Genomic DNA, 21047 nt, shown 5'->3' on the forward strand with positions numbered 1-21047 from the left:
TAAAAAAAAAAGATAAGAATGATTTATACTGTAAACCGTCTTGAGGCAGTAAACAGCTCATCTGTCAGTCCAGACTAGAAATCCACTGCCCTCATGTTTTTTTAAATGTTGTCAAAGAGCGCCACCTTGTGGGCGTCCGTAAAACTCAATTCATTCATTTATCTCTTCAATGTTTTTTTTTTTCCAACACCTTTTCACCTTTTATTTTAAACTATTAGTGTTTTGTCGTAGTTGAGCGAGATTGATTTGCCAACACCAAAAAACGAAAGATGATTTGTAACGATGACGATGATGATGATGATTATTATACGTCCTGTTACTCTTTGCACACAGGAGAAACAGGAGAGTGGATAACTGGAGGGCAGGTCGGTGAGAGGAACCATTATTGGTACTACTGAAAATAAAGCAGTAAGTTGGAAATATTACACTGTCGTCAGTCATCCAATGATAAACATTTTTTTAAGGTGTCAATTATACATTAGTCTTTTAATCATGTTGCGAAAGAAATATGAGATAATCTGTGGTATTCAGAGAGCCTCGGAGGAGCGCGGTGAGTTTTGTTGTTATTGGATCAGAGGTGACATCACCTCTGTCTTTCTTGTTTGTCCTGAACAGTGGGGGGGGAATAAATATGATATTATCTCATGGAGCTAAAGCAAACGGACTACAGTGTAAAGAACGGGACTTTACCGACCTCAATTCTAAAATACGGGGAGTCTGCTTGGGTACAATGTCAGAAGCGGCGAGGCGTTTAGGGTCATCATGTAAATTACTGTTGCATATGAATCATTTTACATCTCATGTCACATGGTGGTAAAACACTGAAACATGCCGATGGAGCCGCTGCGTTTTTTGTAGTCCATCAAATGTGAAGTTTAACCATATATAATGACGTAGTTTAGTGGAAGTCGAGTCGGATTCTCTGAGCAGCGCTGTCGGCTCTTCCTAAGTCCTCTGAATCCTCCATTACACCTCTCCTTTACTTCATGATGTTTTCCACTGAGGTCAAGGAATAGCAGGTAAGTAGAAAAAGACGATAGGAAGGACGATCCGAATCCACCCATGGTCACTTCTGATTTCTCAGCCTCAGCTCCCCTTGTCACTAACTACTGAGGCCTTCACAATCTCCGCCTGAAGCTCTTACCATAAGCTCGCTGAAATGCCTCTTTTGTTTTAGCATCTGGAATTTTAAGAATCCCTGCCTCCCGCAAGTAACGCGTCGAACGTGTTTAGTGAAACACACAAATAAGCGAGACGGAGGAAATACACAAAGCTGGAAAAACGTCGAGAAAATAATAGATGGTGAGTGTAAAAAGACTGTACATAACATACAGGGTTCACACATTACGGTAATCACTGCAATTACACAAACCAAAGGGATGATTATAGGAGGAATACAGAAACGTGCGTTCTCTGGGTTAAAAACATTAACCGAAAAGCATTTGCAGAAAAACATACATAATAACATACATTATTTTCCAATGAATGGAAATAACTGTGCATTACTGGCATCATAATACTCGCGGACAATTCCCAAACTGGATAAACATGCATGCCGGGCTGTCTGGGTTGGATTGCACACAATGCACAAAAACTATAGAGTGAATAGAAAACCCCCTGTTCTCTGAAGCGCTCTCGAGGTGAGCGGAGATGCTTTTTCGGGGGTTTTCATAAATTGGCAGAGTGCAAAATACGAGCATGATCACAAGCATCAACACAGGAAATATTTGTGGAAAAATATTTTCCTCCCCTTTGTTAACGACTGAATTGACAATTAAGTCACTGATGACTTAATAATGATGATGCCACAGCCAGTTCTGCAGCTCTACAAATGTTTTTAGCACTTTTTTAGTTCATGGCACATTAACAGCATTGTTCAGTCTTCGCTCTCTCATCAAGCATGTTTCTTGAAGCAGCAGGCGGCTGTTTTCTTATTTATTTTAAAAAAAATTTATGAAGGAAACGACCTCTGTCAAACTGCACATCAAACAGCAGACGGACAAAGTTCGCAACTGTGTGGAGAGGGAAAAAAGGGAACGTAACAAGTTCCCACGGCCAACATGTAATGAGCCCAGTTGTGCGCGCCCCCCTCTTCCAACAACTCTGAGATCATCAAAAGTGAAAGGCTTTTAAAGATTTGTTTAACACTTCAAAAAGCAGAGAAACATGACGTATTGATCGCTGCTTGTGAAGAGAAAAGTGTGGTGTTCATATACTGTACAGCCTAACTCAGATGCAACCCTTTAAACATTTATCAAAGGCTCATAAGAAAAATAGGAAAATATAGATACAAAAGGTGTGTGCTGGAATATTATTAATTCATTTTCTCAGTGCGATTCATCCTGCACCAGGAGAAGCACTGAATGAAACGTATCATTTAACCAGGAAAAGCATCACCAACCTATTTCAATCGTGTCCGTGACATTTTGGTGCGAGGGAAGAAGCAATAATATTGACAATCATTACTGGAATCTTTCCTCTGCTGCTCCGTGCGGTGTAGTAATTGCCTGACCACTCCCCCCCCCCCCCCCTTTTTAAACTAATGGGGCAATTTTAACACGAGGAATAAATCGTAACATCCTAATCATACTACTGAAGATATGAGGAGGCACGTTAACATGAAGTGTAGAGTCGGCTGAATTCACAAGGCCACCGATGGCTCAAGAAACAAACCTTAACGCTTTTGTAAAAGAGGCAGCTCCATGGCAACATTTTTGAAATGAGTCTCACAAGAGACACCTTGACTTTTCTATTAAATGGCTGAATCGTGTGTTTGTGTGGTTGTGTGTGCATGTGTGTGTGTGAGAGAGTGTGAGAGTGTGTGTGTGTGCATGTGTGAGTGTGTGTGTGTGTGTGTGTGTGTGCATGTGTGAGTGTGTGTGTGTGTGTGTGTGTGTTTGCATGTATGTGTGTGTGTGTGTGTGTGTGTGTGTGTGTGCATGTATGTGTAAGTGTGGGTCTGTGTGTGTGTGTGTGTGTGTGCATGTATGTGTGTGTGTGTGTGTGTGTGTGTGTGTGTGTGTGTGTGTGTGTGTGTGCATGTGCATGTGTATGTGTGTGTGCATGTGCGTGTGTGTGTGTGTGTGTGTGTGCATGAGAGTGTGTGTGTGTGTGTGTGTGTGCATGTGTGAGTGTGTGTGTGCATGTGTGTGTGTGAGTGTGGGTCTGTGGTCGTGTAGAGGTAGTGTCTCCTCTTGTGTGGGCTGAAAGTGTTTTTTTAATAAAAGAGAAAACAGAGGGAAGGCAAAGCGCGGCTGTTGTGTTGGTCTATTGTGCTGATTGACCTCAGCGCTTTCAGGTGTAACTATGGGAGCAGAAACTGCAGTTCATCATTGTGCTGGAAGATGAATAACATGCCGAAGACTAGTATGTCACAGCGATGCATCAAAAACTGTGTACACGCACACACAGACAAAAAAAAAAGTTTCTTTGGCGAGCGCAACAATTGCTCAAGAAAGAAATGTCTGAAGAACTTGAGCCGACGCGCTCTGAGGTATAGAGCGCATGCGGGCATCTGACATTTATTAATGGCACCGGCTCTTCTGGAGAATTTATTGCAAAAATTGATTGGCATGCACTGTGAAAATAATCCTGTAGCACAAATGGCAAGAGAAGCAAATTGATTATGCATCTGGAATCTCATTTATCAGCGATAAACAATACAAAAACTGATTGATGCCTCGGGGGTTCCATGCCAATATATTCTCCATCATCCTACAGTGCCACGGCCGCGCCAGGAGCCGCATTTACTCCGTCTGTCTGCCGCCGCCCGACACGAAAACGGATGTTGCCGCGCGATACTGATGACAAAACAATAACGAGGCAGGAGAGGGGCCAAGATTGGAAAACAATACAACCAAATTACAGCTGAATTTAGTGACGCCCCCCCCCCCTTTCAGAACTAGACGATGACAAGCACATTTGTATCGTAACCACAAGATCAGAATGTGTTATGGCTCTGGCATAAAGAGGGAAAAAAAGAACACGGAAGGTTGCAGAAGAACTCAGCAAGAAGCTGCAGCCAAAGTTAAAAATTACCAGGTTAATTGAATCCGCAGCCACAGCAGATGGCAATGTTGCTCCGTCTGTGCTGCAGCAGGCCACGGCGGCGAGGAGGAGGAAAAATCCCTGCGGACGGCAGATGGCAGTCTCGCTTCATTACACTATCGGTCCGGCTGGATGTTGAAGACACTCCGGGGGGGGGGGGGGGGGGGGGGGGGAGACAATGGCAGCAGAAAAAAAAGGATGTCACTGCCAGAGATGGCAGTCTTGCCACAGTGTTGCCTCGGACACTCGGGGTTGCTGGGGGGGGGGGCATAATGAAAAGAAAGCATGCGGGGGGGTTGTCAGAGGGATGAGATGGGGAATAAGGGCTGGAGGTCGGACAGAAGGGCAGAGTGTGTGAACGGCAGAGATTAAAGGGGCCGGGACACATGAGACGGAGGAGGGGTGGCAGCAGAGGGCTGGTTTCATTCAGATGAGGGCTGAAGTGGTGGGACGGGGTGGGTGGGGTTAGAGTTTGTATGCCCCTGCCGCGGCCTCGGACCACTTCCCCCGCACGCTTACATGGGAATTCAATTTAACTGCATTATTAATGCCCTTTGATTATAATGTCGGATAGTCGCTGCACCCGCAACCTGTGCGCCCTTTTGCTCAGGTGGCGCCCTCGACTCTTTACCAAAGTCAAAAATCTGTGAAAATGTCCGATAAATTCTTGCAGTTCATTGCTCATCCCGTGTCCCCCCCACCCTCTCCCTCAATGCCACCCCCTCACTCACTTACTCACTGCGTGATACACAGAACATGGCAAACTAATGCACATCTCTTCATGTACATTAATAATAATTTGCATAAAGACAGAGGAGAGGGAAAAAAAGAAAAGAACAAGAGGCTAAAAAGCAATTTTGCTCAGCTTGTTTTTTTCTCTCTCCATGATGTGACTTGCATGAATTGCTTGTGCCCCTGGCACCTATTTCATTTTCCAAGAATGCGACACACTGGCAGTATTGCGCAATTAACCAAATGACCTCTTAATCATGTCATCTCGCCCTGTCCGCGTATCACTGACAGAAACAGGCAAATCTGATCGCTCATTTCAGCCAATCACCCAAAGCAAAAAATATAATGGAAACTTAATGAAGTGTATTAAATGTCCTTATATTGTATTCCGCTCACATTAAACAAAGGCAGCTCCTAAACAGAGGTATAGCATTGTGTTCTTCGCTCTACCGAGAGAGAGGAAAAAACGAAATGCAGAAAACCCCACGGGGAACATCTCAGCGGCCGCAATTGAATCCTCGCGATGCATTTTTTGCGTTACAGTATGGATCCTCATTTCTCCCCCCTTCCTAGGTGCAAAGGGAAACAATGGCAATAGCGGCACACTGGCGACGGCAGCAGCCTTCCTGTTTGTGTGCAAAGCGTCCTAAAGCCGGTCATTAATTTCCATTAAGTGCTGTCACAAAGGACCATTAACCAGGCGTGAGAATAATCACCTCCCCGGAGAGTTGACCTGTTTATGGCACAGGTAAGGGGTTAATAGATACAGCCCACCTTTGTGACACAACACTCATAACACACACACGCACACATACGCATACGGCAGTGTGCATTCTGTAATGATTCATTTCCATTTAGGATGTTCACTTTCCATCATCTGTGCCAAACTGGAAGACACACGTCTCTGAAACAATTGTGACCATTAGTTTTCCCGGTACACGTGTCATTAGTTCCGTCTCAGCACTTTTGTGACCTCAAACATACCGTGTGACCCCAAAACATCTTAAATACCCTGTAAGCATCTGATAAAAAAGGTTTTACATTTGGCAGGCGTAGACACGTCTCTCTCCAGAGGTGGTTGAGACCAAAACAGAGCTGAAAGGCGGAAAAAAAACCAACCAACAACAGATGAATCAAAGAGTGAATGAAATCGAAATGGTGGATGGGAAAATGATTGATAGCGCTTCATTGTGTCTATTGGATGTGTAGGAAGTGTTCCCTAACTAGCTAGCAATTATTTTTTTTTGAACCATTTGGTAAAAATTGTGATGTGTGGCTGTTTTGGTATGATGTTAGCTTAGCATTCTATCGCTCAACAAAATTAGCATCCAAGAGATATATTTGTGTTTTTCATGACAAAGGTCTTAAAAAATGGCCGATCAGTTCTTACACGAAGCCACTGATTTCTGTCAAAGTTGGAACAATTTCGGTTATTTAATTTTTTTCTCACTGGTTTGCAGTGGGTGGGTCTCATGTAGAAAAAAAGGTAATGTCATATTTCCACACACCAATTCAGCAACTTTGCACAGCAGTGGCATTGTTTGCTTATGCCGACATCACTGTGTCAATCAAATGTCATCAAAACCAAATCACGACACACGGTCCTGGAGCGGATTGTCTGAGCTTTCAAGCATTAATCTCTTAATCAGTAATTCCCCCTCACACTTTTACTTTGATTAATGCTCATGTATGTATGTATAAATATCTAATGTTACACATAAATACCTCAGGCTTAAAGAAAGTGGATGATAACATCATTCACAAACACTGACTGAACTGCAGTAAATGGCAAATGTGTTCCTTTGTGCTCTTATCTTTGCCGCCTGCCCCACGACAACAGTACGTACAGTTGCAGAAAAAGCCGCATGCACAAGTGCGATACAACCTCAAGTGCGACATTATCAGCTTGCAGGTGTCACACGGGAACTTTGCTATCATCAAAAACTAGCTATCATTACAACCAATCAGTTGGCACCTCAGCAAAGTTGGAAGCGTTTAGAATAATAGGCCACTTGACATTTGCGATCTTTGCAGTGGCGGAAAATTCACTTCAGAGTGGATTTTGAGGATTACTTTTGGCTACTTTCTTCTCACTAGTCTGTGTGTGGATTATCCCGTGTATATGGCATGCTCTCCAAGTAATTTTGGTGGAGGGTTAGGGAAAAAAAAGGATTTAGGATTACATGGACTAAAATCTGCTCCGTATCTACCATATGGAGCCTATGTCTATCCATTATCCATCAAAGTGTCAAGCGCCGTGTGAGGGAGCAGCTGTCCATGGAAGGCCAGCCAATTGGTTTGATACAGGTGAAAAGTGATGTATGATTGCCTGAGCAAACCAATCACTCTCCGGCTGCCAGATGGCTTTGGCCTAGGGACACTGGAACCATATCAGACCTTGATTTCTTCACTCTCTAAGGGTTTCACCTCAGCGCTACCATCTCGGTCTGGCCTGCTTTTCCCCCCGGTGCTGATGGGTGACCTCCCTGGCCTGACTCTTTATTTGAGCACACTAATAAATATACGCAGAGGCAGCACTGGGATCCTGTCCTGTCCTGTCCTGTGGCTAACGGCAAAGTCTTTACTGACAATGGCAAACAGCAACCGGGTAAATGGAAAACAAGCACGTCTGTGGGGAGAAGAACTGGGACTGGTTGGAGAAAATGGCTGTATCATGTGTTGGTGAAGGTCCTGGTAAAAAAATTAAACTGAATCCAGGAAGCCCAGTTTGAATAAAACCTCCAAAAGTTTTATCAGACAACACTATGTACAATGGGTTATGATGCTACACCATATAGAATATTCGGATTTTGCATCTGTGGAAGGTTAGGGCAACAATCATCCTTCTCTGCAAATGTAAGTATTGCAATAAGCTACTAACGCTACACCGTTAAATGATTTTCCACATCTTCGCCAGCATTGAACTGTAGTAAAACTTGAGGGAGGACAAACTTTTTGCTGGATGGCCATGCATTTATTCTTTTTTTTTGTTTTGTTTTAGGAATCCCATCTGTTGACACCCGCGCAGTGGGCTACAAACAGCGTTTGAGCCGTGTATTTATTCTTTTGTCCATTTCATGCACATCTAGCGAAGCAGCTGTCTACAACTGTTTCTCTGTCTATTTTCTGACGACTTACAGACATCACTGTCATTGTGTATTGGGCGAGTGAGCGCTGCCAAAACGCATCGAAGTGTTTATGTGGCACACTCTGGCTAGAGGCAATCGGGAGCCAGACTTTGACGGCAGTTTGAAGCTGCTGCTGCTGACGTCCTGCTTGCACTGTGACATGACTAAATATTGTTCTTCGCCGACTGATTCCAGTGCATATATTCTCATAAAAATAACAGGCAAGCAATGCATTGGCATGAAAGTATTGGGTAACACGGTTTTATTCATTTTCCAAGAAGTAACTCTTTCATTTTCTGTATATCACTTGGTAGTTTGGAAAAGTCGCCTAAGACCTTTTAAACTTCAACCGAAGGACTAATTGCATGCTGTTGAAAATTGCTTTGATTAGAGATTTACTTATTCCAAATAGAACACTGTGGGTTCAAGAGGATTATGAAAAATATTGGATTCCATATAGGATTCCATGTATTATGACAAAAATGGTGGAGAGACCATGAAATAAAAAGATATTGAATCATGACATTCGTGTTAAAGTAACAGTTTAAAAGGCTTTTTGGTGACAATAAAAATCAATACAATGTCAGTGGGGTTGGTATGTCTGATACTGATCACTGCTTGATTCCACTTCTCAGACATTTCTAGTGAAAGCTCCAGCATGAGGCCCCATGTTAAAGTGACATTGTGTTGACAAACTATTCAAAAATATCTTCTTTTGTTTCTCCTGCCACTTTTTTAGAAAGCAAAATCTTATTTTACTTGAAACAAAACCGACCGAAATCAGTAACTGTGCCATGTTATTTTAATTCTTGTGAGGCTTTTTATCCCATACCTTTTTTTTACCTGTGAAAAAGTGATGTTCGACATATTTTCATGAGATAAAAGCAAATGCCTCAGCTTTGGTTGTCGTTAATCCATGGCCGTAGAAAGTAAGTACGCCAACAGAGAGATTAATCCAGAAGATAAGCAACCAAAATCCAGTTGTTGTTTAAATAAACTGAACATCTATGATAAATAATTCCATCTTGAAACATAATTTCGCCTTCAAGGAACCTTCAGTTTCCATCCAAACTGTGGAGTGAAGCTGATTCACTGTAAATCCTGGTCTGTAAACGTCATGACCGCCATAGAAACATTTGTAATAAATACTTACTTGGTAAGTTTTTGTTTATGTTGACAGAAATAAAAAAAAAACTCATATTATACCAAAAGCCAAAAACACTGCAGACAGAATATTTACACAATAAAAGGTCAAAAAATAAAATTTAGTTGACATTTCTGGAGTCTCACTCTCACGGGGTTGATGACACCACTGGGAGCAGTGGCTGCTTTTCCCGCTCAGGGCAGATAGACAGTATGCAACTGAGTGAACTTCTTTTTTAGACTTATTATTAATAACCTCTTTCTCACACTTGTACCCTCTTTTGTGTAGTGATTGGCTAATCACCACGCTGACAGGTGCGATTGCGGCCCACGTTAACACCAGTGCATCTTCCAATTATTTCGCAAAAGATATCAATCAGTGCAATATTGTCTTTTGCGTTTATAACCCTTATTCTGGTAACACCCATTGTTATGGGGATTCAAATGGCTCAGATCTTATTTTCATAACTTACTTTTTTATCCCCTTTCACTCGGTATGCATTCCCTCACACCCATCATTTCACACCCCAGCGCAGCCACACATCAGGCCACCACACACTGAATTACCCCGAATAGGTTTCTCTATAAAATTAAAGCGCATTGTCGTCTTTTAGATGTTTTATGCTCTGTGAGTTTGATTGACTCAAACATCCGTGGCCACAAACACATGCTTATCTTCTGTTCTTCGCCCCCATTCCACTGGAATAGGCTATCATTTTACCCCTGCGTGGTTCATCAAAGATGCCATTTCTCACCCTAAGGTTTGAATTCTTTATCTGTCTTAAGGGAACATTAAAGCAGGCAGACCATAGAATTGCCTATTTGTTGTGTACATTGGATTTGTGTTTGAGCAAGATGTAATGACATTGTCTGCTAGTTGCCATGGCGCTACAGGAGCCCCGTAGTGCATTTCTTTCTCATTGTGTGATTTTGTTGTCCTTCTGTTTTGTTTTCTTCCTTCATTTTTTCCTTTACTTTTTTATTTGTCCTTGCTCGTAACTGTCATGAGTTTGTAGCACCAATGATCTCAAAGCTTGATGCTCAGCTGACGGTGTGAAGTAAGTGAGTTATTAACATCGCATTAGAGAAGAAAAAAACTGTATAAATAACAAAGGACAGGGTTCAAATCGTTAGTTTTTCAGTGTAAAGCAAGATGAACTCTTCAGCCACAAAAACATGACTAACTTTGAGATGGAAAAACTGTGCCCGACTCCCCCGTCTCAGAGCCGTTTCTGTTGTTTCCCATCAATGTCACTTTTCGAAAACCGACTGCCAATCTATCACTCCCGACTCCCGACTGTCAAAAAAGAGGAAAACATGGCTCAATTTGAGGTTCGCTAACATAGCTGCGCCGGAGGAGAAGACACTGCCTCGGTTACCCCCCTTGGAAATGATTTGTGTCTGCTACGTCTTCACTAAGGTGTCCTATAAGCGGTTGGGAAATATACTGTACAGTACTTGAACAGCAATGCCAATATGCAGGTTGCGAATTGTGAAAAAACATCCTTGTAACTATTAAAATCCTCCACAAGAGAAAAGGGAGGGCTGTCGCTCACCTGGCTGTGGTTCTAGTTTATAAGATTCATGTAACATAAAATATTGACAACTTTACCATCTGTTGTAGTCTATCCTTGCACTTCTAAAATGCTTCACATTAGAAAACAATTAGACCCCCGCACCCCTTCTTTCAGCCATGTTAACACAGAGCGCTGCCTCCAATAATGCTCAGCGATGTCTTTTTCTGACATGGAGCAAGTCCACCGAGACCAAAACTCCCAATTTCAGTCGTTTCCAGAACAAACAGCACTGTCTGTGTTCATCGCAATAAAATTCCATGTCACCCATTCCAACAGTGTGGCGCCTTTAATGTCTTTTTAATAGCTTTTGGATAACAGCAGATTTCCGTGGTGCAAGCAAGCCACATCAAGCTGTGGTAACACAGGGCAGTACTTGTTAGCAGGATAAATTCAGTGTTGGTTTTGGTCTCTTCGTGGGGTGGGTGGAGAAAAAAAAACAACAAAAAACCCACACGTTTTATCCGCTTTTAGCGGTAATCATCATACTGCTCCAAACAGAACAGACGCAAAATGCGAGCACCAGATTTGAAAATGACTCCTGCCGACGGAGAAATGATGACATCTTATCGGAGCTCTGGGAGCCGTGGAGCCTGAGGGGTGTGTGACGAAGGCAAGATGGAGGCGCGGGCCAATCGATACTTCACTCTGTATGAAGCAATAGGCATTAAATACTCCTCTTTCTCCTCCCCTAGGAAAAGAGCAACATATCAATCAAAACCCAATCAGCCATGTCCATTCCACACACAAAAACACCCTGGGGCCACATGCCAGCTGTCCCTGGCATTATACATATACATGTATATTTAGTCTGAATGTGGCTGCACAACCTCAGCAAAGGTTAGAAGATTACAGTGGGAACGCAGTAAAGATACAGCAGGAAGGAGATTTTTTGGGCCTCCCGTAACGCAAGCGAGTTTATGAGAAGAGATCTCGCAAATGACTGTTGACAGGGCAGGGGTGCATTCATCAAGAAAACAAGCCACATGAGCACCGAGACCAGAGTTAGGGCTGGAATGAATCTCATAGAAACAAATTTAATCAAAGCGCTGCCACAGAAGCCATTTGTAATGTTAAGATCACAGCATGAATCCAGAGGGAGTGGTGCAAAGGGCCAGGGAGAGACAGAGAGACCGATTGAATAAATGAATGTAGAAACTTTCTTGTTGGAATAAGGTCTTTGGAGGCTTTATTCTGCATCCCCATTGTTAAGTCATGAGGTGAAGGTTTGTGAAAAAGGAGTCATTTTGGTATTAAACGGTCGTCGCCTGTGAGGCTCCAGATTCCGAGTGGTTTCAGCCCATTTATAAAACACAGCCACACATTCCTCTGCACCACCTTGTCTGCAGACAGCAGCTCTCTCAAGGTACGGGGGCCTGTTCATATCGAGGAACAGCAGCGTGCTCCGTCTTCCACAGCAGGTCTTGACAAGTCCTGTCCGCTGACTGATTTTTTTTAAAAACACCCCTATAAGCTTTGAAAATTGTTTGTGAAGCGAAAATGGAACGGAAATCAAACGGGAGACAGATCTGTGTTGAGTTTATCTCTCGTCTCGGGATCTGAATGCGTTTGACAGAAATAGGATTTTTTTTATCAACACTGATAATGTATTTTTAACAGGCGAATCAAAGCAAAGTTCAAAGTGTTCATTGACAATGTACAGTATATGATTTACTTTCCGAGCGGGAGAAGAATGTTAGACTCTGAAAATACTTTGTTATGATAAGGAAAAGATCATGTTCTCGGTTGAATATTGAAAAAGTCAGACTTTAGAAGAATAAGCCTGACCACGTGTAGACAAGAATCCCAGTTGCCGTTACCAGAGTCTAGCAATTTGAATGTGCAGCATCAACCATTCCCCCACCTTCTTATGAATTCTGAGCAGGACATGGCAACAGCGTGTCTGGAATAAGAACTTATTTTAAGGGTGCATTATCAAGATAGCAATTGTAATGAGCATACACAGGTTTCTACATAGGCCCACCACGCTTTCAATTTGCGCACAAGCAGATCTTGTTCCTCTGCAGAGAAGCCTTCTCCTTCGCTACCTCACAAATCCGCCCTTGCAATAGCGATCTCCCAAGTGCACGAGGCTTTTAAATGGAATGGTAGATGGCACTGATTAGTTCACCGCATGTTAAGCTCAAAACTAGAGACTAAGTACAAACCCTGTGAATAATGCTCCTGCCACAGAGGCCCATTTTTACAAACTATCAAAAGTGGATTTGGACATGCCCTTAATGTACTTGCCCCCCCATGCGCATTGGATCGTGCACTCAGACTGATACAGTAAGAGCCCCGTCACTGAGAGGTTGTTGATCAGCTCATCATAGATTGTTAGGTACAGTTAGCGGCTGAGCTAAATGAAAATGCCAGTAAAGTCAAAGCAGGGCCAGCATAGAACAAAAGTCTTGTAACAATCAAAATCAAGAACACTCCGGGATAGTACCACACTAACCTTTATCAAGTCATATTATGCGGCTGTCTTGGCTTTCATATAACTACGCAAGACACACGGCTGCGGAGAAAGTTATATAATATGAAAAAACAATGCTTCCTCCGGTGGGTTTCAGGTAAATTGATATCGGAGTCTGTTCTTGGATTGGTTGTTGCCACGGGCGATTTTCTGCACGGCCTGTCCTCCCTTCTATTCTTGTTCTCTGATGAAAATTGGCAATCATATAATAATCCACTTATAAGCGCTCGCTTCGCGGCAGACTCAGCAGCGGTTTTCACTTCAGAGGGCCGCGGACACCTCGGGCTGCTCGATCATGAGCTCTCCCAGGCCAAATGCAGAGCTCTCATCTTAGAGCTTCCTGTGTAATCCCAGATCAAAGGTCCCAGGGAAACGGGAATGGATTCTCCACTCTAACAAGCACACTTTCTCAGATGGAGGAAACTGAACCCATTTTTTTCTTTATCTTCCTTCTGCAGGTTAGTTCTCTCAGTGCACTGGAAGATAGACCTTGCCATGATAGTGTGGGCCTTGCTCGTAGCAGAACACACAGGAAGATAGGCCCGCAACGCTTCTCCGGCTGTTTGATGTCTGTTTTCAGCCTGGTCTGTTTCCAAGCTTCCCTCGGAGTTACAGCTGATGATAAGCAAAAGCGTATTCATTCCAACAGAGTGAGATGTCACGCAGAACCCACCGGGATTTAAAAAAAAATAAAAATCTGCAACTGACTTCAAAAAATTCAATAAAACCTTTTTGTCAGGGGTTTGGGGACACAAACCCAATCATCACCTCTGATCTGGAACTTGGTTTGAGAAGCAAAAGGAAAATAGTGTGTATGCCACATGAGAAAACCATACATTAAATTTATTCCCAAGAGTGGAACGAGAAGATTGATAGAAGACAAGACTGATATCGATTTGATGCCTGATAGCCACATGACCAGTGTCAGTGGAATTTGCTTTTTGTAAAGAAATATATGCAAGATGCACGAATGCAAAACCTATTCAGACTCCTTAAACCTTGAGTTGGTGGTAGGGATTGGTCAGATATGACTTCACTTGCCTTGTTGATAACGTGTTTTATTCAACAAGTCCTCCAACTCATAAGGCAAACTATGTCAGATGTGCTAAAAATGACCACATAGAGAGTTTCTTAAAACAGCCCTACTAACCGCAATGAAGTAGTCATTTTGAACCAATCAAAGAGGTTTCCTTAACAATAACCCTAATGGATTTGATGCTGTTGAGCTTGTTATTCAACGGCATGTTGTAAAAGCAACACATTGTGTAATTAGTACTAATACGACTGAAGAAGTTGTCCTGTTTAGATGCCTGTTGCATTTTTCTGTCACTCTTAATGATCAGTGAAAGAGAAAGACAAAAAACAGATAGGGCTCACTGAGATATGGGGAAGTGAGACGGGAAGATCAGAGAATTAAAATCTGGCCCATGTTCAGAGTCTCTGCTTCATGCTCCGGAGCCTTTGAAAATCAGAGGGGCTGACTGGCAGCCAGATTTGAAGAGATGGAGGAGTATGTGTGTGTGTGTGTGTGTGTGTGTGTGTGTGTGTGTGTGTGTGTGTGTGTGTGGGTGGGTCGGGGGGGGTGTTGTTGTGAGGACAAAAAGAAATGCAACGGGAAACATCAGATGCAGACAGACAAACCTGAAAGTCAAAATGACTCAATAAGACATCAGTAACTTTTTTCCTCATGTTTTCTACTGCCCCCCTTAAAAACAGATGAGAACTGAAAAGATTATTTTGACACCAGTCTTCCATGTATTTTAGTGAGACGGCCATCGATGAACCTTAATCAAAATCGAAGGCTATGGAAAAATGAAAAAGAAATGGTGGTACAGGAGATCATGCTGCTGTCTGGGTTGTGTGCAAATTGAAATTGACTTTTTGATAATAGTTAATTAGGGTTATTTAAATCTGTCTGTATACATTTGTCCCCTGTGTTTGATTGTTCCTATCTTTTGTCATGGTTGAGTTTCAGTCTGTTTAATTATACTTTTGAGTCAGTCCAGTTGGAGTCTGACTTACCAGATGAAGACTGGGGGGCATATGGCTCATCCACACCCCGGGCAATATAAGTCCGAGTGACTTGAAATTTGAGAGTATGCCTAAATATGCTCTACCATAAAAGACCGCCATGACAGATTTTAACAAGTGATCATTGCAGGACAGAGCTACATAATTCTACATTAAATGGACAAGGTTGGTCCAACAGCATGGCCGCCATCGACCAAAACGTCGAAGGAAAAGCTGAAAATTGCTCCAGCTGTCTCTGAGCAGTCCTGATTAAAATCAGTCAAGGCAACCTGTGTAAGATACTGTACATAGACACCACGTTTAGTTAATATCTGATAAAGGGTGGTCAAATAGCAACATTGATTCAAAACTCAAAATGCTATTCACCGACTTCTTCATATATAGAATGTGGTGTTAAATCTAGCAATGAGGAGCTAGGTGATTGGATAAGCTCCAAGGAGAAGAGTTCTTTTCTTGCCATTAAGTGTAGCGAACGAAAGCTTATCCACAATTTGCTGTGGATAAGTGACACTATTTTTGATTAATCATGGTGAATTTTGAGTATTTACGGATTTTTTTTTATAAACCAATGTGTGTCCACGTTTTAATTTCCTACGAGTCTTTTTCTTTTACATCTGCTCCAAGGTCCCTCCTCTTGACAACTGTGACAGCCTAGTTGTTTACAGGATTTAGAACTCATTACAGAGGGGAGCTGTTTTCTGCTTCACCTGTGCAGGATGCAAGGGCAAATTAGCACCCCTCCTGGAAAATTTCACACCATAAAACATCGGCAGCGGAGCAGGTGGCATCGCTTCCAGCAGGCCGCTAACAACTTTTGCGAGACACACTGTGAACCCCTAACATTATGAACAAATTAGCGAGGATATTCCAGCATAACAGAGTGCCAGTTCATCTAATGAGCGCGATGGCTACACTTACTTTAAGTAGTGCACATACACCAAAGCATTGATTTTGGTCGATTTGCCACAGTTCGCAGGAGAGCAGCTAGGTCACAGTGAACGCCCTCTGTACTCAGTGTGGAGGGAGGACGATGTTGGTTGGTCTGTCACTTTAGTTCAAACTGAAATTGGAAAACTATTGGATGGACTGTCATGAAAAGAAATGATGGGTCCCCAGAGGGTGAAGATTCCAGAGGATCCCCTGACTTTTGTATTGTTCATGGAGAATTAAAAAAAATTCTCCTGGAGGAAAACGTGAAGAACGCTTTGAAGTTGTATCTTGACTAGGGCACACTTCAGCTTCTTGTGGCAACAAACGAGTTTTTACAAAAATAAAACAGGGCTCGGATTTGATTAAGAGACAATTGCGGGTAACAAGTCAGTTCTGGTACCACCCGGAATGCTTTGATTTCCACCAGCAGCATCAATGAACTGGATGGACTTGGATTCAAGTATCATTAGTGTTAATATCATTATTCAGTGTGACAAAATGCACACGCCCACATGAAACCCACATTGTTGCTATACACACAATGTATTTTCACGACATTAGTCCAACACTGCGAAGATAAGTTGAAACTTTACCAAATGGGGTGTTAAGTGTTTTTTTTGCTGAAATGTAATTCTTGGTCACAACAAAGACATGTTCTTTTCTTTCTGCCTGAGGTGAATAATTCAGCGAATTGTAGAGGTCTGAATCACAGCTGAAAATAACTGACAGTGCAAGGACACACATCACACATCTGCAGCATTTCTATTTCCCCTTAACTTACCTGCGGTGTTCCTCTGTGAGGGTCACAGCCTCCTGTAAAAGTTTACCTTTTCTGGATGTTTGGCGATTTTCTTCTCTTCTTCTTTCTTCTTCTTCTTCTTCTTCTCTCTGATATATGGCGGATCGCAAACCAACGTTTTAAGGTGCATACCGCCACCTATTGTACCGGAGTGTGTAAGCCCAGGCTTCATACACTTCAGGATTACATTCTACAATAAAAAGTAAAAACAACATTTTTTGGAAATAATAAGAATATTAAATAAAAATACAAAAAAATGTAATAACAAATAAGAATGAAAAAAAATATATTTTATGATCTAACCCGATGTTGTGGCGGTGTGGCGAGCTGCCATTTTAAGGACGCGCCCACTGCCCTCATGACCACGCCTAGCCCGCTGACTGGCTGATTTTTTTAAAAAGGAAAATGGCGCGAACTCACAGCGGAAGCAGTCAGACCCTCCCGGTGTCGATGGCTCGTGTCAACGTTGCCCGGCGTCGCGCGGTTCAGTCCGTTGTGTGTTAGTTCTCCCTGCCGCTCAACCGTGACCTGATATCCAGCCTCCAAATCTCAGCCCGACTCTCCATCCGAGCGACCACGACCCGGGACCGGACCGAACCAACCGGACCGGACCGGACCGTCTGTCACCACCGGAGTCTGCTGCTGCCCGTCTTCCGGGGAACTGCTGTAACGACTGTGACACGCGCGCAACACAACACAGCTTTAAAACCGGACAGGAGGTATCACTCCTACTGACTTTTGGGCGACCAAAAACGGACCCACGGCACAGCAGGCCAGCTCGTGATTAGAGAGACTTGTATATATTGACTGAGACTCACAGAAAACCGTATTCGTTTATGTGGTTTGTGCAGTTTTTCAAGTTTGTATCAAACACTGTGGGGAACGTAGAAAAATTAATTGCATTGCGCTGTTATGTCTGGCTTTTTGGGGAGCATTTTCTTGGTTGTTAACAACATTATAAAATTGTTAGAGTGAGACTCATCTGACCGGCACCCCTGTGGTGAGAGTAATGTAGTTCTGACAATCTATTAATAAAAACAACTGATATTATTTTACCTGTAATAGATGATGGGCCTCTTTCCCCCCCCTCTTCTCTCCGGTAGAGGTGAATTGCAGCCCTGGGAAACGTTTTGTTTTTCTTCAACTTCAATGTAATTTGGTTTCTGAACTTGGTTAAAAAAAAACCCCACCCTAATTCAACCCTTGGGTCTGCTGTTGCTGCAAGCGTTTCAAATTCACACAAGGGCAAACTCCTCTCTTAGACGTTGAGGGGGACTTAGTGTGCATATTTGTAAATACATTCTTTTGCCCCTGTTGTCTCTTTTTAACCGGAAGGTGCAAACACACACCCACAAACACATGCAATAACTTCTTTTGTTCCCCGTGTGAAACTCCACTACGCTTTGTTCGATGGAGGCCGTCTCCCCTCTAACAAGTGTACCAGGTAAACACAGAAAAGTGGAAAAAAAAAAAAAAAGCTTGAGCTTGTATCGAACAATGACAATTTTTCTGACAAATTTCCCCTCTTTTGTACCTTTGGGGGAAAACGTCCCACCGTCTCCTCCGTTCACCCCCCGGGGCTATTGTGTGCATGTAGAACATAACTGCCAAGCATAGCTCTTGTCAAAAGCAGTGACGTCAAAGAGCAAATCGAGACGGCAATATAATTTGACTCGGCGGTGCGGCAATAAAGCACATCAGTATGTTTGCAACACACTGGGAGTGTTATATATAAAAAAAGTAAAGTAAAAGCAGTCACTATACGAGATGCACATAAACTGTACCCACGTCGGGCGAGGGGCCTTGATGGAGCAGGCTTTATCTTTAAAAGCAGCAACAGGAGTGCCATAGAGTGCGTATAAAGAAGTACACAAATATCAATGTTCACTACAGAGCGATAGGAAGGGTAGAAATCTTTCCGCAATACCAAGTGAGAAGGGGTATTTTACTGTGTATTTGTTACGATATGACACATGTAACTAAAATCAGAGAACAATAGATTTTAAAAGCAATGAACTCTGCACTTATATGCCTTTAATGATATGAAATGATAACAAAAAATATAAAGCACAGCAGTGGTGTGAGCTTATATTCTAATGTCAGCATACCATCATGCACATAATGATGCACGGTAAACGGTATATTGTTACGGACTTTGCTGTTTTGTATGCAAAGTATTTTGTTTGCAAGTTAATATGAGGTCCAGATGTGTACAGCCAACATGATTGGTCCGTATGGGAGGGTTAGGGGTTAGACGCTAGTTGGTCTACTGGTTCCAGGTCTGCTCCAATCAGGCTGATGGTCCTACCTTGTGTCATTGGCCCACACACATTTCCACACAAAACATTTACTTTATGGCAACTGCTTAAGCTACAGTAAACCACTTATTATAATGTTGTTTGGTCAGCCTTGAGAGAATGCTGAAATGCTAATCTGCCTCATTGCAGGTTTAATTCTGTGGAAAACATGAACCCAAAACCTTTGGACTGTTACACATTCCCATACCATATGTGGCTATATGATGCTTCCTTAGACGGACATTCGCAGAAAGTGCCAGCTGGTCAGACACCGATCCTCCTAAATTTAGTGGGAGCCGAGCAGTAACCGGTAAACCACGACGAGCCGTGTCAATTTCAGAATGACGGGTCTGTAGAAAAATGTCATTGAGCTCCTTCTGCAGCCCTTGTTTAATTTGATCCTTGAGTGATTCACAAAACAGTTTAATTCAGAGTTTTTTATGAGATGAGGCCTCGGAGACGAGAGACCGCCCTCCTGTATCAAAAAAAAATTCAACGACTGTGGCGTTTTCAGAATGATGAGAATTTCAAATTTTGGTGCTGTTGCTTTATTGCAGAGCTGCCTGTCTGCCACCAAACAGTGACCTGTTCCATCTCCGAAAACAGCCCATGTTTTCACATGCTCTCGTTTCTATAAACGGAATGGCAGCAGAACAGAGAGTGTGTTGAAGCTTTTTTTGCTGAGACTTAAGATAAATGGCATGGTGCAAGAGGCACAGACAGCAAGGGACAAATGTGTGTAAAGGCATCAGCCGAATGACCTTTCGTGTCAGGCTACAGCTAAAGCTGCCACATGCGTCCTGGGATGGCCTTAAGACAAAAGGGCGACTGGGTTTCCTTGACTTTACTCTGCAGCAGATATAAAATAATACCAAGCTGTGGGGATTAACTTCTCATTCTCTGTTTTCCTCCTGATGTCTATCTTGCGCAATTGCCCTCCCCACCTGTCATCCTTTCACTTGATTCATTGATTTAGCCCTGTAGGCAAGATGAGAGTGCAGTGGCAGCGGGATGAAGCACTTGCTGAGGGATATGGACATGATTGTAGCTAAGAAGGAGAAATTACAGCTTGTTATACAATTTCCAGCCAAGCGGTAGCCCAAAGGCTGGGAGAAGGCGGTTCTGTTGGGGAAGGTCAGTGGCTCAAATGGAAAAAACTTTTTCCCATGGTCAACAAGAAGGGCAAATAAGGGCAGTTACTGACCACATGTCATGTATTGGCACAAGAGTAAATGGTCCGTAACATTGGCCGTGATGTATGTATTTCTCTTAGGTGTAGGTCTTCCGGAGCACATCTGAGAAACTACGCTCGGAAAGCAAAGTCTATAATCAGAAGCATGGCAACTCATCAAAAATGGGTAATGATTCTCATGCAAGTTCAGGAGTTGTTAAGATAACAATTTCCATTATTTCTTCGCAGTCTACTGATGTTTCCTTGTGTAAGTAACACTAAATCTAAAAGTATGTGTAGCACATCTGTGTGTTCAGCTTTGACTGTTCTAAAGAAAAAAGGTGTCTGATGACAGACGCTAAGGGTTTTTAAGGTACCGCAATTGCCACCATTAGCTATGTCACAGCCACTGCTGCCGTTGACTGTGTTGGTAGGCCGGGATGAATCTTCAGGCAAAACCGCAATTACGTTTTTCAGAACAGATTCCTTCGTCTGTCCCTTTCAGCTCACGTCTCTCCCTCGGCACCTCCCCCTCACAGTTTGAAAAACTCTGATCTACAGTGAAAACATTATTTCCCCCCCCCCGTTAATTTTCTCTTCCTGATTCATTTTAGCACCGATGATGTAAAACAATGTTTACATAAAGGCATGACAATGACTGTGGAGTTCCATCAGCTCAGCCACCAGCGGTGGGCTCCACTGTCTTGTACTGCATTCAT

The 21047-nt window shown here is 42.9% G+C and overlaps 1 long non-coding RNA gene across 2 annotated transcripts in view; it reads right to left on the bottom strand.

Moving 5' to 3' along the window:
- LOC124849735 overlaps window positions 1–17907 on the bottom strand; it is a 29234-nt gene extending 11327 nt beyond the window's left edge. For both annotated transcript variants that reach the window (XR_007030218.1, XR_007030217.1), the window contains exons 1-2: window positions 17281–17907; window positions 16889–17050 (exon numbers count right to left, since the gene is read on the bottom strand). This is a non-coding gene — a long non-coding RNA (uncharacterized LOC124849735). The remainder of the gene's footprint in view (window positions 1–16888; window positions 17051–17280) is intronic.
- Window positions 17908–21047: the final 3140 nt, after the last annotated feature.

The sequence above is a fragment of the Scophthalmus maximus genome, chromosome 20 (assembly GCF_022379125.1).
Source record: "Scophthalmus maximus strain ysfricsl-2021 chromosome 20, ASM2237912v1, whole genome shotgun sequence".
NCBI classification, from domain to species: domain Eukaryota; kingdom Metazoa; phylum Chordata; class Actinopteri; order Pleuronectiformes; family Scophthalmidae; genus Scophthalmus; species Scophthalmus maximus.